The sequence below is a fragment of the Prionailurus bengalensis genome, chromosome E2 (genome assembly GCF_016509475.1).
Source record: "Prionailurus bengalensis isolate Pbe53 chromosome E2, Fcat_Pben_1.1_paternal_pri, whole genome shotgun sequence".
NCBI lineage: Eukaryota > Metazoa > Chordata > Mammalia > Carnivora > Felidae > Prionailurus > Prionailurus bengalensis.
The window spans coordinates 54,062,143-54,085,276 of NC_057352.1; the positions used below are offsets into that span (position 1 = coordinate 54,062,143).

The window sequence follows — 23,134 nt, forward strand, 5'->3', positions numbered from 1 at the left end:
ATGTTTGTCAGTCTCTTGTTTTTCTTTAAAGTTGTACTTCTTATGCAGGTTTGCCTCAACTGTGTGTGTGTGTGTGTGTGCGTGTGTGCACATGCATGCACGCGCCTTGTTCTCAGCTTTGTAGAAGTGTCACCGTAGGCTACAGAATCTTACTTTCCTTGATTTTTCCTCTTGACGTTATGTTGCTAAGATGTTGGTGCCTATAGCTATATGTTGTTCATTTTTGCTCCCTACTACGCAGTGTTCTATTCCATTCATTTATTCTTCTGTTGATGGAGAATGGAGGTAATCTTCAGTGACCTGGCTTCTGGGTTGTGGTTTGGCTTTTAGAAATAGGACTATGTGACATTCTTGTATATGTTTCCTGAGGCACATGAAGAAGAGTTCTTCCGGAATACGTACCCAGTAGTTGAACGGACAAGGAGTAAAGGGTCTGTAGATCTACCCCTAGGGTGGGCCCTTTGATTATCGAAAGATTCTCATTAGTCTGTTCCAAAGCAGCCGCCCTGTTTCTTTCTGTAGAATTTATTTTTCAGAGGTGAGTTTCCACTTCCTGACTTCCTGACCAATGGCCGCCCAGCCAACGTTCACCTCTCTCTCACTGGCACAGTGGAGGTAGTTTGAGAAGACCCTCGTTGGAATCCTGCTTCTTCCATTTACTAGTAATGACCTTGGGTAAACCTTGTTCACCTCACAGGTTTGCAAAGAGAATCCATGTAGCTAGAGTGAACGGCCATTATGATAGAATAGACTTCAGGATTAGGACGTCTGAAGAAATAGAACTAGAAGAATATTCTAGACTCATTAGTATGCTATGGAAGGGCAGGGAAATAGGGGAATCCAAAGGAATCTCTAAGCCTAACCAAAGGCCATTCTCTGTGCATTTTACAATAACCTCATTTGTCATCATTTCTGTATTTCTGATTGTCCTGCATTCAAATATACAGTCACTGGGGTCACTGGAAAGGGGAGAAGACACTCTCACTTAGGGGGATCTTATGAACACCTCCAAAGGAAGGTAGGTAAGTTCATCTTGTTCTTAATTCTTGCTTTTTATTAGAGGTAGGAGAAAGTTGATCTCTACTCTCTTCCCAAACCTCAAAAACTCTACGTCTCCTGGTACACGTACACACTTGCACACATGTGTGCACATGCACATACACACACAGTGTTCTGTGGAAGCCAGTTGTTGTATTGTATATATTTAAAAATATATAATATGGGGTGCCTGGGTGGCGCAGTCGGTTGAGCGTCCGACTTCAGCCAGGTCACGATCTCGAGGTCCGTGAGTTCGAGCCCCGTGTCAGGCTCTGGGCTGATGGCTCAGAGCCTGGAGCCTGTTTCCGATTCTGTATCTCCCTCTCTCTCTGCCCCTCCCCGGTTCATGCTCTGTCTCTCTCTGTCCCAAAAATAAATAAACGTTGAAAAAAAATTAAAAATATATAATATATTTTTATTTAATATATAATATAATATATAATATATTTTATTTTCTATAAATTACGATGTTTTGACATCTTTAAAAAACCTTTACATTTGGGGAGAAACTGTCCCTCTCTGGACTAACCAGTTTTTAAGGTAGCAAAGGACCAAGAGCATGCCATTGATACACAAACTATTCCAGAGCTGGACCTCCTCTATTTGGCCCATATGCACCTAGGAGGCAATATTCCTCTACCTTAATCACCCCAGGGCCACCTGCCAGGCAGCTAGGGATGACCCCTGCAGCCCAAAGCCCGCCAAAATTATTCAGACTAGCCAACCTTAAGCTGTTTTACCCTGCCCTGTCGTGCCAGTTACCTCAGAAACCCTAACAAAGACCGTGACCTAAAGGCTTCCTTTGCTCTTGTCTTCTACCTCCTGACCACCCAGTGTCTTTCCCATGTGGCCCACATGTGGTCCCTCCTGTCTCTAGCACCTGTTGATAACTCTGTTTTCCTGAACCTCACTGTGTCTCCTCTGGTAGGTGCACCTGGCTGACCATCACATAAAAGAACATAAAAGCACTGTGATTTAGAATTTATCGGGACCTCACGCCCTTCTGTTGTCACTGAGCACACAGGTTGATGAATGCTGCAGTAGCATCTTGAATCTTGAACTCCCTTGGCCTTTGTAATGAATTAGGCTATTCACACTTGTTTTAAATCCACAGAAAGCAACCACTTTCCTCTGTCTAGGAAGAAATATGAGCCCCTTCTAGGGGCAAGAGGAGACAGACTTGTATAGTCCGTGGCAGTTCTTTGTTTTATGGCATGCTAAGTCTTCCTGGGAGGCTCAAGGGCATTTCAGATGGGAGGGCCTTGGCTAATTTATGTCTCAGGTCTCCACATTCAAGATATCTCCCTCTGACCCAAAGCTTCAGCACCTTCACCTATCAAAGGGACATTATAGCAGGTAACTATTAAAAAACACAACAATCATTACAAGTAATTATAGCTTTTACACCTGCTTTGGAGATCCAAGATGAAAGACACTTTGTGAAGGTAGATTTTGTGACAGGTGAGCAATGGAATTAATTAAACAATCTAATGCATAATCACACATGGAGTGTTCACTTGCCGCGAGGCTGGGTCATGGAAGCTCCCAGGTCCCTCCCACACGCTGAGGTTCAAGGGCATCTTTCATCTCCCTCCATTCAGCTCATCACACCAAAGGCTCCCTGGGCTCACCCCTCCTCTATAAATTGAGGGCAATACCAGCACCCAGCTCACAGGCCTTTTGCGCACACAAAAGCATTGTGAGTTGATTAGCAGGCTTAGTGGAAAGTGTTTTATTTAAAGCCCTTGCTTTGAATCCTGACTCTTACTTATTAGCTTAGTTCCGAGCAAAATTGCTTAATCTCTCCCGGTCTCATTTTACTCATCTATAAAATGGGATAATAACAGTACCTAAACCTTGGAGGTGGTCTTGCTGATTAAATAGATAATAGCCTGATGCCTGACACATACATGAAAGCTAATATCAATGCACTGCAAGTAACTGGCACTTTCCTGAACACAGTTAAGCGACTTTCCCAGGACTGTCTACCACAGTCCTTGTTCTAGGCTGAAGACATATAGTTACCATATACCTGCATACCCCTATAACTAAAATAAGGCTCTTTGGGTAGATAAAACTAGGTGAATGGTTTGTTCACCAGACTTGGAGGGTGTGCTCAGATCTGGTTTAAATTTTTTTTTTCAACATTTATTTATTTTTGGGACAGAGAGAGACAGAGCATGAACGGGGGAGGGGCAGAGAGAGAGGGAGACACAGAATCGGAAACAGGCTCCAGGCTCTGAGCCTTCAGCCCAGAGCCCGACACGGGGCTCGAACTCACGGACCACGAGATCGTGACCTGGCTGAAGTCAGACGCTTAACCGACCGCGCCACCCAGGCACCCCATCAGATCTGGTTTAAAACAAAGGCTAAGTGGTATATAGGAGCGCTATGTATTCTGTGCTTAAAAAAAATAGGCAAGCATCTTCCAGAGTAGATCACAATGAGATAACCGCATAGGGTCCATGTGGCTCATTGATTAGGAAAGTAGTTCGTGACACATGAAGATCAGAGCTGGGGGTGGGGGGTGGAGAGAGAAAGAGAATAAAACTGAAGGTAGACGCCTTCAGAACCAGGTGTGGTCTGAGAAGACCCTGTTGCTTACGAGGGAAGCTTCATTTGGCAGAGAAAGCAGCCCCAAGGATTTATTTTTGTCATAACGATTAAGGATCATTCTTAGCAGCTAGTGTAAAATACACCCATAGGGAATCATCTAGCCAGATTCCTCAATACGGTCCTAGGTTACTTACACTAAAAACTCGGGGCATCTAGTCTCCTGTGGAATTGGCCCAGGGACAATCCCAGCCCTACCCCATAGCAAGTGGAAGAAAATCAGGACACACGGGAAAATGTCAAGAGGAATGAGGGCAATGAATAACGGCCGTGCTCTTACATGGAGGACATCCACAGCATCCTAGGGCATGGTCAATGCTCTAAAACTCCCACTTGCAGGCACACCCAGGTTGCAAAGCCATTTTAGCCTTCATATGTCATCTGGTTCTTTCAGCAACCACACAAGGTAGACATTACTACATCCATTTCTTCCTACTTGACCAAAATGGAAACTCAGGCTTGAGGAGGCTAAAAGCCTTTCCCGAGGATGCACGGGTGGCCTCACCTGTTCCTCATAGCCTCAGAGGATTTGTCATTTCAAGAGCTGAGCAGGTAGACCCAAAGAGACTCTAGAGACTAGAGGAGTACAGACCCTGCAAATGGGGGTCTTGTGGGGCTGAGTGAGGCAGGGAGGGGGCGGGCACCGTCAGCTGGTCATGGGCAAGAGACCGGCGGATGAAATTACCTTTGCCTCCCTCGGCCTCACCAGCAGTCACGGCTGTCATGTCCCTGGGGTTCTGCTTGTTAGCGGTCACTCACCGTGCTGTGTGGCTACAGAGAACGCACTGGAGTCTGCAGGCCTGGGGCGGGTTGCCAAGGCCAGGCTCCGGGAGCAGACAAGCAAAGCAGGGCCCGGCGCCTGGGCTCCCGTGTGCACCTTGCGGGCCCCGAAGGAGACCACAGGGTCAGCGAGGCAGGGAGACCTGCAATCCCATAGGCTGGGAGGGGTGGCCCAGCAGGAGCCTCGGAACTGAAGGAAGCAGGCCACCAGGTCGCAGACAGCAGGCCCCTTCCATTTCTCACTTTCTATCAGTTCTCAGGGGCTCAGCTGCTCAACACTTTGTACACGCATTTTGGTTTTTCCACAACTGTCAAATCAAATTGATTTTCAGTCATTTTAACCTGAGTAGGATCAGCAAACCAGGTCCCCCAGGTGAAAAGCTACTTTATCAAAGAAGTCATTTATCCAATTCTTCTGCGATCAGAATAGAATTTTTGAGTGGCTTCGGGTAAATGAATAACCAATTCCGAAGGGTGTTGGCAACAATAATCATAATTACCATTTATGAAGCATGTACTACATTTCTTCACTTTAGATCCCTTTTATACTTTTCCAACAATCCTTTGAGGTAGATAATAGCTCAATTGATGAGTACTTACTTCTAATGCATTCTCTCATTAAATCCTAACTACCCTACGCGGTGTGTGTTATTATCCCAATTATTTAGCAGATGGAACTGAAGCCCCAGAAATGCATGTCACTTGTCCAAAGTCATACAGGCAGCAACAGAGTTGGGTTCTGACTCAGGGCTGGGTGGCCTCAACCCAAACTTTCTACCTGGGCCCCTTGGACCGGGTCCTCTCTTCCTTATCACCACCTTATCCAAATATGCTTTTGGATTCTGACTCACCTGGGGTAGCAGGTACAGTCAGGTGATCGTCTTTTTTTTTTTTTTAATTTTTTGATGTGTATTTATTTTTGAAAGAGAGAGACAAGAGCATGAGTGGGAAAGGGGCAGACAGAGAGGGAGACACAGAATCCAAAGCAGACTCCAGGCTCTGAGCCGTCAGCACAGAGCTCTACACGGGGCTCGAACTCATGAACCGACGCGGGGCTCGAACTCACGAACCAAGAGATCATGACCCGAACTGAAGTCGGACACCGACCGACTGAGCCACCCAGGCACCCCAGGTGCTTGATTTGGAGCCAGAGACCTTGTAAGGGTCTGGATAAAAAGACAGCAGGACTAAAATCCCCCAGTGAATGGTAACGATCACGTGAGCCACTGTGTGAGCCATCGAGTCTGGCTCTGCAGCTCTCCAGCGGGACCAGCTTCTAAATGGGTGCAGAGGGCATCGGCACAGATACAAACAGAAATGCAAATCCTACCCCTCGATGAATGTATGAAGGTGGCATAGACCCCGGGATATACTTGCATCTGAGTGACTGCCTGCTCTAGCCCTGGGTTATACCCACAAGACCATTTCCCTCCATTTGTCCCCCTCTTGCCAGGGATGAAATCGGCTTGCCGTTCGGCAGAATGGTCCCACTTCAGCCCTCCCAAGCAGGCAGCCTTCCTGGAAGAGTGTGACGGGCATGACCTCAGACCACCAGGTGTCTTCCCAATCCAGCCACTGAGGTCAGGTCTGAGTTGCCAATAAAAATACAAGAGGCGCAGTTAAATTTGACTTGGAGATAAACAACATGCGGTCTTTGAGACTGAACATCTCAACGCCTGTGCCTTCTCTGTGTGCTGGGCATGCCTGTCAGTGGTTAGCTGTTCTCGGCAGACGGTGAGCCCCGCAAGAGGCCCAAATCCCGGACATGCCTGGCACCACCCGCCCTGGGCACTTGGATCTGTTCAGGAAAACACAAGCAGCCCCGAGGAGGACTCGGTGTTGGTCCCCTCCCCCGAGCAGAAGCATCTCTGGGGATCAGAGACTCAAACACTGGTGCAGGTGATGAAAAACAGGTATTTCCCGGGGAAAAGCTTGATGTGAGGGCAAGTACTACCATACTGGGCCTTTCTGGAAGAGGCTGCACCCAGGTACGTCTTTGCCACGAACCTCCCTTTGGGCCCAGCCAGCGGGAGGTCCCCGGCTCGAAGAGCAGGCACGCTGGCCCCTGAGCCCATGCTTGCTCTGGGCACATCCTCTTCTCTCCTTCCTTCTTCAGAACATAAGGCAGCCAGTGGGTCTCAACTGGGGCCACGCTTGCCCCCCGGAACACATTTAGCAATGGCTACAGACATTTCATTGTCACTACTAGGGGAGGAAGGGCATGTGGCCTCCAGTGAGTGGAAGCTGGGGACACTGCTCGGCCTCCTCCAGGAAGCACACCAGACGGCGCCCCACGGCTCCAAATGCCAACAGAGCTGAGGCTGAGCGGCCTTCCCCCGCCATGGACATTCTGCGAGCACAGGAGAATTTCCTCGCCTCTGCTGGCCTTAGCATTCTCACCTTTGCAAGGGGAGGTCCGAACGAGGTGGGCATGAGGAGCCGAACACAGGCACCATTAGCCACACTGACGACCAAGCTGTACCTCCCACTGTGGGGCCAGCTGCCGTGGCCACCGTGGACGCTCTGAGCTCCCGAGCTGGGAGCCCCTGCATCCCGGTGAAGTGGCTTTGCCTTCCCGGCTGTGAGGGCTCGGGACGCCCAGCCCATGCCCGTCCCCACCCTTCTGGGTCATTCCCCCCGGCCCCATGCTGGCACGGCTGTCAGGATCGGCAGGCCCTCCCCCAAGGGCCTTGCCTGGATCCCGGCACACCTCGCCTCCATTGCCCAAGGACTGGCACCGGATCAAAGAGCTCTGGGTGGAACAACATTTGGCAGCCGGAAGTGGCTCAGCAAAATGGTCCTGGCCTGGGTGCAGTAGAGGGCCCGGCTTCCTAGAGCGTGCTGTGTGGAGCCTCTGTGTCCCCTTAGCACCAGGACCTTAGCACCCCGTTCCCCACCTGCCTCTCCCCCACTCCGATCCTAGGGTCCCGGGGCTGGAGCGCCCGCAGTGGGTCCCGGGCACTGCGAGTTGCGGGCCAGCTTCCCGCCTCCTGCCCTAAAGTAAAATATCAGTGGCCACGGCCACCATCTTGGGCGAGGTTCCGAGCCCTGCGCTTCGTGCAGTATCTCGCCCGATCCTCACCACGACCCTCTGAGGGGCATTTTAATCCCTGCCTCTCAGGCCGTCACTTGAGCTCTTTGGACTACACGACTTCCTCTTGGCTCACTGAATCCTCACCTAGCATCGCCATGAGGTAGGTCCTAGTCTTACGCCTGCTGACAGCTGGGGAAACTGAGGCACAGAGAGACGAGTGAGTAGCGGACCTGGGATTGAGACCCAGATACTATGGTTCCAGAGTGGAAGCCCTTAACCATTCTGGATACTGTCTCCCCAAATAAGGAAGAACCGTTTCAGAGGCGTTAACTTCCTTAAGGTCACAAAGCTACGATGTGTCATGGCAAACAGTGAGACCCAGGTCTGTTTATACAGCGCCCCATTCTTATTTATTAAGCAATAATGATATTCTATATAATATAATGTATGAATATATAAAAATGTAATATAATATATACATATATAATTATTTTAAATACATATTTTATATTTATATACCACATATATACAAGGTAACACTGATAAATGAAAAACAAGTATATAAATGAAGGAGCTACTTACCTTCTATTCACTTGTTTATGTATTCATCTTTGAGAGGGGGAGGATTTTAAAACATACATATGTAGATAGTCTGTGACAATTTCATTAATAGTAAATATACTTCAAACCAACCAGCAGTAACAACCCACGGCTGACTTTATAATACGCAGAATATTCTGAGAACTGGAAAACAGCCCCAGTTGTGGTCCCCAGCAGGCTTGGTGAGAGAAACTAGCCACGTGAGCATACGTTGGTTCTAACTGTAAAAACTCTTTAAGGCGCGTAAGTTTTCTATTCCGATAAAGAGAACGAAGTCCAGAAACTTAACCACCAAGGACCTGAAGCTAAGCTGGGTCCCAAGACCGCCCTGTCTGACCCCAGGACTGTCCTTTACCATTAGCCTATCCTGCCTCTTCCACGAATCCAAAATCTGAGGCAGGCCTTTTGGACGTGGTCAGAGAGATCTGAGGGCAGGTGGCTGAGGCAGCGGGAATGAACGATGACAACCACCTTCACCTCTTGCCGGCCAGAGAGCCCTGTCCCATATAGAGCGGAAGTTTTCACAGTGGTGCGTGACTTAGCGAGGCGCACAGGGCTTCATTCAGTTGCAAAATGCCCTACAAACTCCAGCATCTTATCATTCTCCACTGGCGCTCTCTGGCTTGGCAATAAGCGTGTTGCCGTGTGCGGAAGCTTAGCCTGGCGGCTCCACATTTGGATTGCACAAAGCAGCACGAGGCCTGCCGTTGGCTTGGAGGCAGGCGCAGGCCAGCCGCAGTCCCGGGATCTGGAAACCTCCTTTTGCATCCAAGGAGGGGCCGCAGCAGGCCAGAGCTAGACTCCACCTCGAGGGATGTCTGCTTCTTAAGAAGCGCGGCTCATGACTACTGGTGAGCTCGCAGAATAGAAGCCATAAACTGGCAGTGGAGGGGGCTCGGGGGGCAGGGGCGGTGGGCGCACTGTGCAGGACAGCTGCAGGGAAAGGGTGAGCGGAGAGCAGAGACCTCCCTCCCTCGCTCGCCTCCCCTCTTCCCTGTCCTCCCCTCAATGAACCCAGCTCCCCTTCCTGGTGGCTTGGCAGGTGTCTGCCATTCACACGGTTAAACTGTCCCAGACCTGCCCATGGAGGCCCCACCTTGCCACTCCCACTTGTCTGCTCCCAGGGCAGCGGTGGAGCAAGAAGCCCCACACGTGAGCTGGCCTGAGGGACACAGCCCAAGAGCCTCCTCGCCCGGGACGCTGGGGCAGCGGGCTAACGGGCAGGTCCGTCACCGGAGCAAGGTGACACGGGTGTGAGGCTCGAGCGCTGGCCCAATCAGATGACCAAAGGCACCAGGTGAGAAGGGGCTTCTGCGGGAAGCAGTGTTTCCTACTGACACTGACCGCCCTGGCAAAGGCCGCTGGGGGCCAAGAGGAGGCGCTTTCTGCAAGTGGCCCCCACGAAACGTCGCCCACGCGGGCCGCACGTGATGAGCACCACGGTCTTGCTGAAGCCAGTCCCGCCTTTTCTCGCGTGCCGAAGGGAAACGGTAATCCAACAGCCAAAGATGTGGAAAATGTAGGTCCTACTGAAGCCTTCCCCGGGGAAAGGGATAGGGACTCCATCCGGCACCAGAAGGTTTTCCGAATCCCTCTGTGAACACTCTTGCCACACCCCCCCCCCCCCCAGGTCTGCTCTGAGAATCTGCCCCACAGCGTCTCCCATCACCGGCTTTACGTCACTGGCTTTACGTCGCCACCTGCCCTCACAAACCCTGCAGCTTTCACAGCCGGCTTTGCAAAGCAGAAGGGATAAGGCTTCACAATGCCCCAGTCCAGTTAGCACACCTCAGGTCACAGCAAGCCCTGGAACCCTTACTTGCTCCAACAATATACCCATTGTTTCTTTGCTTGTTTTCTTCATCAGTTAAAAACCTATTGTACATCTTACTTAAACAGGACACGGTATCCACCGACCCAACCTGACTGATGTCAATATGGCTCCCTGGCTTTGCCTTTCGATCTTGCATTCTCCCCCTGCCCCCTCTCTCTCCCACACGCACACACGCATTATGCAGAAGGTAAAGCCCTACAGCCCATTTCTATTTTCTCCCTCTCTGGACACATTCCCATGCCTGTCTAGTGAGTGCCATTTGGTCTGGGTCCAGGATAGCACCGTGGTTATGAGTGCAGACTTGGAAGCCAGACAGCCTGCCTACGAGCTCCAAATCTGCACGAACGAGCCAGGTGAGCTGGGGCACGTTGCTTACCTTTTCTATGCCTCTGTCAAATGGGGAACATGGTAGCGAATTAAGCGCGGGTGCGAGAGTCAAATGTTAGTATACTTAAAGTCCCTGGAACGGAGCCTGGAAAAAAATAAATGCTTAATTAATATGAGCTATTAGGATGATCCATAAACAATAAATAGAATAGTTTTATGCACGTGTTTTTAAAAGTTGCTTAAATGGTGTCATAGCATTACACCTACACACACACACACACACACACACACACACACACACACTCCTTCTGCAACTTGCTCTTCTCAGGAACGCTCATTATGTTCAGGCATCCATTTTGATACACACGATGCCTTCATTCTGGTTGCTGAGAGTGGCGTATCATCGTTGTAACTTACATTTCCCTGATTCCTTAGCCTAAAATTTGGAATAAGTAAAGAGCCAAAGCAATCTCAAAGATGAGGAACACTGAAAGGAGACAGGCCTGATTACAATAATGATATTAGGACTTATTTAGGAGCTTAAACAGCACTGTGTGATGGAACTTTCTATAATCACAGAGACCCTGAACTTCCGCTATTCAAAATGGTAACGACCAGTCAGTCACATATGACTACTGAGCACTGGAAATGTGGCGGGTGTGACCAAGGAATTGACTGTTTACTGTGTGTTTTACGTTAATTTAAATTTAAATAGCCAAATGTGATAGCGACTCCCGGGTCACACAGCCAAGACTTAGAGCATGAAAACACTGTGATAAAGTAGGAGAGGTCACTTTATTGGGCGGACCAGTAGGCCAAAGAAACAGAAAAGGGAACCTAGAGCCAACACCAATGTTTGGTATGTGACCAAGAAAGTATTGTTAAGTGAAGAGGGAAATGACGGACATATTTTTTGCCAAATATTTGGCTTTCCTCTTCTTTGAATTTCCTTTATTTTATCATTGGGCTATTCCTTCCACCACGCATTGAGCTGCATATCTTTTATTTATTAATATGTCATAATTATTTATATATTTGGATGTACTATAAAAATCGTATTTCTCTTCGTCTGTGAATTTCTAAATTAACACTTGTTGACAAGTTTTACATAAAAAAAATTTCATTTAAGGATTGTGCTTCCTGTGCCTTGTTTAAGAAAGATTTTTCCACTCCAAGGACCTAAAATTAGTCTCCCCTTTTTAAAATGGTGTGTTAAATTTTGCATCTCAAACTAAGATATTTAATCCAACTGAAATTCATTATTGGACATTGTGTGAAACAGAGATCTGAGTTAGTCTCCCTCCCTGTTGGGATGCCAATATTCTAGTGTTTTGTATGGAATGTGCCATGTTTTCCACCTGATTTAAAATGGGTTCTCAGCACTTTCATTTTCCCGATAAATTTTAGAATAATTTTGTCCATTTCCATGATAAGCTCTTTAGATATTTTTATTCACATTGTATTAAACGTATAGAATAATTCGAGGGAATTTCCATTGTTACGTATGGATTTTTAAAAAAAATTTTTTTTTCAACGTTTATTTATTTTTGGGGGGACAGAGAGAGACAGAGCATGAACGGGGGAGGGGCAGAGAGAGAGGGAGACACAGAATCGGAAACAGGCTCCAGGCTCCGAGCCATCAGCCCAGAGCCTGACGCGGGGCTCGAACTCACGGACCGCGAGATCGTGACCTGGCTGAAGTCGGACGCTTAACCGACTGCGCCACCCAGGCGCCCCCGTATGGATTTTAGAGCTATTTTTTCAAAGCCCCCAAAACTCCACAAATAATAATAAAAACCAATTAAATAAATTCTGTAAAATTGCAGGACACAAAACCAACTTGCAAAAATCAATTGTGTTTCATACACTAATTACAAACTATCTGATAAGGAAATTAGGAAGACAACCCCCTTAATAATACTTAGGAATCAACTAAGGAAGTGAAAGACTCGTACACTGAAAACTACAAAACGTTGATGAAAGAAGTTAAAAAAGACATAAATGGAAAAGACAACCCTTGTTATGGATTCGACTTACTGATATTCAAGTATCTGTACTACCGAAAGTGATCTACGGGTTCAACGCAACCCCTATCAAAATCCAATGGCATTTCTTACAGAAATAGACTGGATGACATCTTGAAAGAGGAACATAGGGCTCAGCATGTACCTGCAGAGAGGTGGCAGAAATGTGGCAAAGCTTCAAAGCGCTGCCTATAAACACTACCCTATACCATGTCCCAAATCAACTAGATGGAGCCCAGTACACTTTCCCAATCCAGCAGCAGAGGTTATGTATGTATATAAAACAGAGGCACAATGAAGAAAACCCTCCCATGAACATCAAAGGAGCAGAAGGTGACTTCTGGATGGCTCAAGTCTTCTCGGGGCAGCTGGCTGTTAGTTGAGAGCTGGTGGAAAGGAATTCTGTCACCTGCCCCATCACATCTCATCGTGCTACCTATATGTGCTATGCGGATGACCTTCAGGGCTCAGGAGCACTAGCTCCCATGAAATAAATAGCAATTGTGCCCAAAACACCAACACCAACCCAGGCACGTGACCCCATTGCCAAAGACAACCAACATCCAGATGGGAGTTTTGGCAATGGCTCTAGCGGCACTCTAGAGAGGCCAGAGGAAGACAAACTTGGAAGCAGAAAGCACCACTGCAAAGTGAAATAGGTCAGACAGAGACAGATAAATACTGTGAGGTCTCACTTAGATATGGAAATATCAAACTCAGAGACACAGTAGAAATATGGTTGCCAGGGGGCTGGGGGTGGGAGAAATGGGGAGATGTTGGTCAAAGAACATAAACTTCCACTTACAAGGGGAGTAAATCCTGGGCATTTAATGGACAGCACGTCACTACAGTTGACAGCTATCTGTGCTCACCAAGGATATGGTACTCTCTGTGGCAAGCATTTCAAAACATGTGACTCTATCAAAATCACCATACCCCTTGAGCTTGCACGATGTTACCCGTCAGTCATATCTCAATAAAGCTGGGGGGACAGAGGAGAAAAGCATGAAGCAAACAGGGAGAATGCTCAATCAGAGAACTTCCTCCAGCTTACAGGCTCTCTTGGTACTTGAATACACTGTGGATTGTTTTGCTTGGTTTTGTTATTTTGCACCTACCCTTGATTCTGTACCTACTGTTCCTTCTAATGGAGCTCTTTTTTTTTTTTTACTTGGTGAGCTCCCCGTAATCATCCACGAATTTTCTCACCCCTCCACTCTTCCAGAAAGCTTTCTCTGACATCCCAGTCCATAATTTGAGGGAGGGGACTCTGTGTTCAAGACTCTAGAGACTTGTCCTGGACACTGGTCCTGAAATCGCATGCTTGTGGGTGTGTTTTCTTGTGTAGACCATGAATTCTTTGATGGGAGGGTTGTACCTGTCTTATCTGTCTCCCACACTTCTGGAATATAGTGAGTACTCGGCACACATGTGTTGAATGCCCGGAGAAAAGGACTCACTCCACGAGCTGAGAGCGAAGTGTGGTTATGCCACTCAGCTTCTAGCCGGCGCAGGGTCCAGTTCCTTAGCTATATCCCAGGGCTCTCTGGGGCAGTAGGAATTTGATTTCTCACAGCCAGAAAAAAAAAAAACAACAAAAAGCTTCCCTTCATGAAAGAGGGACTAATTCCCTTCAGCAGCAGACACTAAAGAAGATCTCACTGGAGGTGATATCTATTCTCTTTGAACCTGGCTGTAGTTGAGGGGGTGTTGTAGGCACCAGCCCTTCACATAAGCTCCTCCTGGATGGTGATACTGTCCTTCATCACAAGTTATGTGTGCCAAGAGTTAGGCACACATAACTTCTTTAGTCTAGAATGCCCCCGACTTTTCACTCCACTAACATCCATGCATGCACACGTGCGCGCACACACACACACACACACACACACGCACATGTGTACACAAAGTACATTCATGTTCACGTACAGGCCCACACACGTGCACACACATACGTACTTGGCCCCTGTAAGGCCCTCTCCTTCAAATCTCTGTCACTTCTTGTGAAAGCCTTTGTCACTTTTGTCATAGCCTCTCATGGAATGGTGCCCCTTTCATTCAGATTAGTCCAGTTTGGAATTCTATAGCCACTAAGGTGGTTACCTAATGCAAGTCTGTCTTTCCTTCTAGGCCATAAGGTCCATGGGGGCAAAGACTATCTTGATTGGTTTTTCATCTCCTGGGCTCAGTAGGACATCTAAGTCTTTAAACACTATCAAAAGCATATTGAATATTAACAAATGTCTCTTTGTCCTTACTACATTGGAATAGCATCCTCCTATTCCTCCCTATATAATCAAAAATGCATGAGCCTCAATGGTACAGACACTACCAGCCTCCATTACAGGCAGACGATGATGACGTGGTGGGGATACCACTTCAGAATTTCCTCCTAAGCCAGGTTATAAGGCGCATAAGATCAGCCTCATTAATTTACTGTCACATCTCACTTCACACCTCAACTGGGAGTACTGAGCCTAATCAACCACCTAGGTTTGCAGAATTGGCCAAATGCCCTTGAATCATGTCCAAAACAGAATCCTGTCCCTCAGATGACAGTGGCATGTGCATTGGCCCGAGGATCTCAGCAGATGGTCAGATTTGCTCATGGGGACTGTGACCCTCCTATCCCAGCCCCAGACTTCAGCACAGAGCCAGGTACTGCAAAAGCACATGGGCTCCTGGCCTCCCTTCTCCCTCTGACCCATCATCCCACTTGCATTTGGGTCATGTGTGGCCAACAGAACATGATCAGACCTGACTATGTACCAGTTCAAGCCAAGGGCTGGGTCATGTTTGACCAACAGAACGTGATCGGACATGACTATGTACCAGTTCAAGCCAAAGCAGTAAGAGGTTCTGCATGTTTGTTCTCATCTTTCTTGATCTCCTGTCTTCCACAATGGGAAGAACATTCCCCAGGTGTTGTCCCTACAGCTTGGGTCTGAAACTCAGAGGCGTGGGGAACCTCTGGCCAAAGCCAGATAAGCCACAGCAGGAGCAGACATGGCAGCAAGAAACAAAAAATGCCTATGGCTGTAAGCCACTCAGATTTGGGAGTTTGTTCTTGACATCACTGGAGTTAAAACTTCTGGCAGTGACCCCCATTTAGAATCATGAGTCTCATCCAGGTGTATTTTGAAGGGTGCAATGCTCATTTGGATGGACGGGTTGTGATATTATTTACAAATCAGTCATACGGCTGAATACGTGTATTTCTAACGTGGCTGTAGTAAACTCTTCACCTTGGCCAACAGCCGTAGCTAAATCTTGGGACCTTTCTGGAAAGCTGGTGGTTTATCATCTACACATCCACACATGTTGAGCTCAAACCAGTGAGTATCATGAATGCTGTTTCAGGGGGAAATATGAGGAACTTACCTCATAATATAAGGCTTTGGTCAGGTTTCTCCTATCAGAGTAAAACACTCAGAATGAATTAAGTTTTACCCTCTAAAAGGCAATTACAAAAAGAAAAAAAAAGTCCAAAGAAACCCTTTTAATGCCTATAATTTTCCTAGTACTTACATGTCCCATTAAGAAGAAAAATGACATTAAAATAATTTTAAAGGTTTTGGCTTAAGCCCATCGAAATAAGGAAATTACCCTGCTTAGAATCAAGTTCTCATTATTTTGGCCCAGCCTACATTAAGGATGGACCCCTGTGGAGACGTGGTCAGGTGACTGGGTTCCAGCTGAGAATGGCCACGCTGAAATTAATATGGCGCCAACCTTCTCATAATGGGTCCTATGTGGCTCCTTGGCCTGGTTGTCTCTCAAGGGCTGTTGAGATGGAAATCTGCCAAGTTTCTTCCTGTAGCCAGTCTATTTGGGGTTTGTCCCTGTGTGGTTTCCCGATGCCCATTCTGGCCTTATAAGATTTTTTTGTTCTTCTTTACATAAATGTATAGATTCCTAGCGAAGCGATATGCAGCTGCTCAATGTGAGGTTTTGTAGTAACTCTTTCATCCTTCACTTCTCACTGTCTCCCATTTTTCTCCCTGGTTTTAGTCGGATTTAACCACTGTTAAGAGGTAGGCAATGGAATACAAACAGAAGAATGGATAAAGATGTGATATACACACACAATGGAATATTATCCAGCCATAAAAAGAAATGAAATCTTGCCATTTGTGACAACATGGATGGAACTTGAGGACATTGTGCTAAATGAAGTAAGTCAGACAAAGAAATATAAATATTGTATGATTTCAGTTACATGTGGGATCTAAAAACAAAAAACAATGAAAAATGAGCTCATGGGTACAGAGAACAGGTTGGTGGTTGCCAGAATTGGGGGGTGCAGGGTGGGTGAAATGCGTGAAGGGATCGATGAAAAGGTACGAACTTCCAGTTATAAAATGGATAAGCCATGGGGATGGAATATACAGAGCAAGGACTATAGTTAATAATACTATCTACATATTTGAAACTTGCTAACAGATCTTAGTTCTCATCATAAGAAAATAGTTTTGTAACTACATACGGTGAAGGATATTAACTGGATTTGTCGTGGTGATCATTGGGCAACATATACAGTATCGAATCATCAGGTGGCACACCCGAAACAAATACGATGTTTTAGGTCAGTTGTACCTCAATTAGAAGAATCGTGATTCAGGTACAAATAAAGAGCCACTGTGGGCACACCCACCAAGACATCAAAAGAAAAAAAGAGGGAGGTACATATTGGAATCTTTTGGTGGGCTATTACCTGGTAAAGTGATAAGATCTTTTAACCTGTTAAAGTAACAAGCTGTTGAGAGAGAAACCTGGTAATTCAGTTCCTGTGATTTCATTTACTCCATGGTGTCCCTCCTGTCATGCAGCCGTTTCACCTAGAAGGAGGTGCAGGAATAGGGCACCGACATGTTACTGGCCGCCTGTCAGGCAGCTGTCAAGTGGTAACGATTTTCAATCACTGCCAAGCAGGTTCTAGATTTGAACCAGTGACCTAGGAAGAAAGTCTCCATAGCCCATTACCAAATTATTCCCTGAGACCTTTGCTTCCCTGACTAACACCCTTTCCAATAAAACTCCATTTTTGTCACCGAATCTGTCAACATGCCTACAAATCCCTGAAGGGTGAAATTAATTTGAACTACAGAGTTGGACAAACAAGATCAAAAGTAAGTTCTTTGGAAACAGAAGCCAATATTTCAGACATCAATCCATTTGGAAAAATAGCTCTGGCTTCCCTCTTGGAGCTTGAGTGGGGTGTCTGGTAATAAACAAAGACATTGTTATATAGTTTACTACATGGCAAATCCTAACTGTTCCAAATTCTAAATTTTTATGGCTTCAAGTAGATGAATCCTGCATGCCCGTGGCCAAAACTCTTGGAGATTAAAAGCTAGACCCCTTTTTCACTTTTTTTTCTGTAAACCATGGGCCCACTGTCAGTAGCTGAAGCTTCCTGTGGTAGGAAATAGATTATCTCATATGTTTTTATCCCACTAACATCTGCACGCTTCAAACGTTGCTGGAAACCCAACATATTTTCTTAAACTTTGATAATATTTGTTGTGAAACAGCCCAGAGAATAACTAGATATTACATGAGGCTAATCTGAGAACCTTCTTTTAACTTGAAGGAAGGGAGTTGTGGTAGAGAGTGAGGGAGTCTGTTTATTCTTGTCATGAGTTGATGATCATGTCTGAACCCCTTTGACCTGGTCCCAATTCCTGGTGTTGATTTTATGAGGCTATACATACACACAGAAGGTACATATGTGTTTATCTAGGCCTAAAAGGTATCCACATTTTATCACAGAACATACTTCAGCCTTGCCTGGAGGTCAGAGAGGCAGAGGTGAGGGGTGGATTTCAGAAAATAGACAGATATAAGCCCACAAAATACTACCTGGAAGTGTCAGAGTTAAAAAAAAAATGTGAGTTCCGTTCATCTATTAGACAAATCTGTATTTACCACCTGCTCTGTGGGGGAAGTGTGTTCTACAGTCAAAGGCCTGGGCTCAGATTTTGGCTTTCCTTTGCCAACTGTGTGACCGCAGGCCGGTAACTGAGGCTTTCCGACTCCCCGTTTCCTCAGGTGTGAAGCATGAACCATAACGCCTTTGACATGGGGTAGCTGAGCGGGTTAAATGAGGGGTATGATGGACCCGCTCTGGTAACTGCCACAGGACAGGCACGTAGTACCTGGCTATTGCTGTATCCTCAGTGCACCATTGTAATTACCACATTCACACTTCCCCAGGACACAGCCTTTTGAGTTACAGGAGACTCTGCAGGTGGCCAGTCAAGCTGAGGGATTTGAGCTGTAAATGTTTCTGATTCCCTGCCTGAGGGCCTTCTCTGGACATTCAAGGGCACATCAGAAGTGCCAGGGAGTTAACACTCTGGGAACAGCCATGACAGATGGGAGTTACAGCATAACTACCCCCTGGATTCTTGGCTGGGTGTCTTCTACAGTCTCACAGACATCTGTAGTTGGACTGAGCCCCAACTGCCCACACCAGTAACCTCCCCACTCATGCACCCTACCGTGGCCTTCTCACCTCCCCTTCGAATTTGCTGCCTTCCTTACCAGTGCCTTGACACCACTTCCCAAATAAACCATCTGCACTCAAGCTTTTATACCCAGCTCTACTTTCAGCTTTACCTAAACCACTTTAGGCAAGTCCCGAAATGACCCTCAAGCTCACAACCTCGGGTCGCCTTACAGGAATCAACTGGATCCCAAACAGCACTGACAGTTCAGACGGTCTGACCTTGTGCCTTCAGGTTTGGGCTCATGTTTGAAAGCACTTTGTTTCCTTCCCTAATAAATCTAATACATATGGCTTGTCCTGGCCACAGAGTTCTCTTCATGGGCAGCTATTCCAGAGAACATGTCACTATCTTTATGAGGGGAACCTACCCTTGACACTCCAAAATCTACTTAACATACACAACCCATCAGACCATCTCCCACATACCCTCAAGACCTGGTGAAAATCCATCCAGGCATTCCACATAGTGTAATGGCAGGCACTTAATTTATTAATAGGAACAAACTATCTAATAGAAACCCTCTTCTGTATACATACAGCATATACAGAATACACCTAGGCAGAAGAAACAAAATAATGACCCAGAAAGAGAAAATGAATGGAGTTAATTAGGTTTATAATTTAAGATGAGTGAATTTAATGATGCATAAGTTAGAAATATGTGACAGACCAAGCCTGGCACTTTCTCTAATGTCATTGCTAAAGAAATGTATTCCAATGACCTCACAGTTTTTATTTGAAAATAATTATTGCTCTTTGCATGTATAATTGTGATCTGGGCAATTAGAACATAGATTCTCCTTTGGTCTCTCCTCTGGGCTCGGTAGTGTAACCAGGGAAACAGTCTTGACCAAAGTGATGTCCAGAAATAGTGCACTGACATAGCACCTTGGTTTTAGTTCAGTTCTGCATCGGAGGTCCAGACCTTGGTTTGCACACCAACTCTGCCACGATGCAACCTGGACAAACCTGGAGGTGACCTCACCTACCTTAGCTCCCGTCCCTGTCAACAAAGAGGGAGACTGACTTCATAGACAGTCCTGAGTTTCAATGAGATAAAGTGGATATAATCACTTTGTAAACTGCGTACACACTAGATAGAAGTCAGTTAATGTTTTTGTTATCTCAACCGATCTTTACAATTGCTCTGTAGGCTAGAGAGGGAGATTAGTGTTTCCTTTTCACAGAGAAGAAACTGGGAATTACAAAGTTTAACTCGATTTGGCCAGTAAATGGCAGAAGCCAGACTAGCACCTCTGGTCCCCCAGTTCTGAGATGAATCGTCTTTCCTCTGCCACAGTGATTCGGGAGCTTTTCCAAACGCTAGACCCAAGCTGAGGGTGGGGGTGGGAGATGTTAAAAAAATGCAGATTACCATTCTGTTCTCCCTACCCTAATCCCATCCCAAAGATACTGACTTAAAGGGTCTGAAATTGTTAAAAACTCTTCATTTTTAATAACACTCCAGATCATTCTTTTTAAAGCTTATTTATTTATTTCTAGAGAGAGACAGAGAGCATGAGAGAGCACATGCGAGTGGGAGAAGGGCAGGGAGTGAGGGAGACAGAGAATCCCAAACAGGCTTCGTGCTGTCAGTGCAGAGCCCGACTTGGGGCTTGAACTCACCAACTGTGAGATCATGACCTGAGCCAAAACCAAGAGTTGAATGCTTAGCTCACTGAGCCACCCAGGTACTCCATACACTTCAGATCATTCTGGTGCAGCAAGTCCAGGGACCACATTTCCAGAGGACTCCGCTGTTACATGTTGTCTATCAGGATTAAGTTCAGTAAGGACAACCCTTCGGATTAAAGGAATTTCCTATCTGCTGGTGTGAGGGAATTTGGGTAAGTTGTCATTACTTGCATTTTTAATAGGTATAAGCCACTGTGCTAAATGTTTTATGTGCATTATCTAAATGGATCCTGACAAAACCCTTGTGTCCTGGAGTGCACAACTCAATGAGGTCAGTAGCATCACCCTTCCGGTTTTATTGTGAAACATCTCATCTCAGAGAGATTAGGTTTTCCAACAGTTCTCTATACAATAAATAGCAAAGGAAAGACTAGAAGTCAGGTATGTTTGACTTCAAATCCATGCAATTGGCCATTTTATGCCATAAGGAACAAATAAATAAACGAGGGGAAAGAATTCTGCACAAGCTGAGTCTCTAATTCTGAGAAGGTTACACCTTGGTTGAACAAATACAGAGCAAGTTACGGCTCACTCTCCATGCAGTCTGTAAGTCTGATTTATTCCAATACGGAACCGTTGCAGGGGCCTAGTTCCCAGGTATCAGATCTCAAGAGTGAGGTGGTGTATCAGTTATCTATCTATTGCTGAATAACAAACTACCCCACAGGTAGCAACTTAAGACAACAAACACGTATTATCTCATAGCAGGAGTTTGAGAGCAGCTTGGCTGGGTGGTTTTAGTCCAAGATCTCTCCCGAGGCTGCAGTCAGCTGTGGGCTGGGGCTGCAATCATCCTGAAGGCTTGAAAAAGGCTGGAGAATCTGCTTCCAACACAGCCTATCACACAGGGGTTCGGAGGCCTCGGTCCCCACCCGGAGGTGGCCTACACAGGGCTGCCTGGGTGTCCTCATGACATGGCAGCTGCCTTCCTCTATAGCAAGTTGCCCAATACAGAGATCAAACCAGAAGCCACAGTGCCCTTTCATGGCCCAGTCTCCGAACATGCTTACGATCACTTCTGATTCATTCTACTATGTACACGTGAATCACTAACTTAAGATCATACGCATGGGAAGAGAACAAGGTTCTACTGCTTGAAAGGAAGAATATCTAGGCATCGGTGAACACATTTTCAAAACCCCTAAAGGTGGGATAGACTGGGATAGCTTTATAATCTCCTCCTATCCTTCTGTGCCAAGTCAATTTTCTTGGAGACTATTTTCTCTCCTTGTATCCATCTGTCCATTCACCCATCCATCTATCTGCCCATTCACCCATCCATCCATCGACTGATTCATTCATCTGTCCATCCACCCATCTATATCCGTGCAATGAACTCTATCTAAATTCCAGAAGGAATACCAAAAGAGTGGCCCTTTGCGGTTAGGAACTTATCATTATTGAGAAGGAGGGTGATTGTCACGGTCAAAAATCACATAAGACAATCTGTATTAAGTATTTTACACAAGGGATAGATTCAATGTACCGGGTTTGGTGACAATGAGATTTCTTTCAACCTGAAGAGTGGGAAGATTTCAAACATTTTGCCCTGTGTAAGCCCCAAACACACTCCCTGACAAAGGCAAAAAAGTTAAGCTCGTTTTGTACGTAAAACTCTGAATAGCTGGATAGAACATGATCTTGCTTACTCTTCTCTCTGGGGTCTGTTACTAATTGGTGAAAAATTCTCTCTACCTTTGCAGACTAGAGACACGCTCGGGGGAGAACATCCTGCCTGAGCTGTGAAACATTGTGGGTCCTGAGAATTCACCAGCGGCTGCAAGCCCCTGTTGGATGCTACCTTTGCGACCTCTGTGCCTTGGGGACTTTGGGGGGATTCTCACTGGTGAAAGAGACTAGGCGTACCAAAATACGGAACTTTGGAAGCCTCACAACCAGAGCGTTTCTTTGCGCTGTTTTGTCACGTACTCCTTCTGTGACAAAAAAGTGAAGAGTCTGCCCAGCCCGTTAGTGGAGGATCCATCCCCGTATGTCTAAGATATGACAATGGGGATCACGTGGAATGGGACTTGGCAAATGCAAGACACAGCTCGGGTCCCATGTTGTAATGGAGGTCAAACTCCACCTCCAGACACAAGACCACTTCCTCTCTCTGCTGAGCCACTCACTTCTTTCTCAAACCACAACACAGAACTTAGCGCACCTGGCTGTCTTCAGCATGATCGCAATTCGTTATAGGTCTGTCTGTCTCTTCCAGGCTGCAGGCTTCTCGAGGCCAGGGCTGAGTATGACGTCACTCTGTCCTATGCTCATTGGTCTACAGAACTAGTCTGGTTTAGCCCAGGGTAAGTGGCATAGACATGCACAATGTCCCAGGAGGCAGAACCAGTTAAAGGGAGAGAGGGAGAGAGAGGGAGACAGAGGGAGAGAGAGAGGGGGAGGGAGGGAGGGAGAGAGAGAGGGGGAGGGAGAGAGGGAGAGGGAGGGGGAGAGAGAGGGAGAGAGGGAGAGAAGAGAGAGGGAGAGAGAGAGAGGAGAGAGGGAGGCGGGGAGAGAGAGGGAGACGGAGGGAGACAGAGGGAGATGGACGGAGAGAGACAAGACGACGGAGAGAGGGAGAAGGGAAGAGAGGGAGGGAGGGAGAGGGAGGGAGAGATGGAGAGAGAGACAGGGAGAGAGGGAAAGGGAGGGAGAGAGGGAGGGAGAGAGAGGGAGGG

The 23,134-nt window shown here is 46.7% G+C and overlaps 1 long non-coding RNA gene across 1 annotated transcript in view; it reads right to left on the reverse strand.

Moving 5' to 3' along the window:
- LOC122494497 overlaps positions 1 to 23,134 on the reverse strand; it is a 595,470-nt gene that overhangs the window by 151,397 nt on the left and 420,939 nt on the right. Inside the window, exon 5 of the long non-coding RNA XR_006300179.1 lies at positions 10,276 to 10,371. This is a non-coding gene — a long non-coding RNA (uncharacterized LOC122494497). The remainder of the gene's footprint in view (positions 1 to 10,275; positions 10,372 to 23,134) is intronic.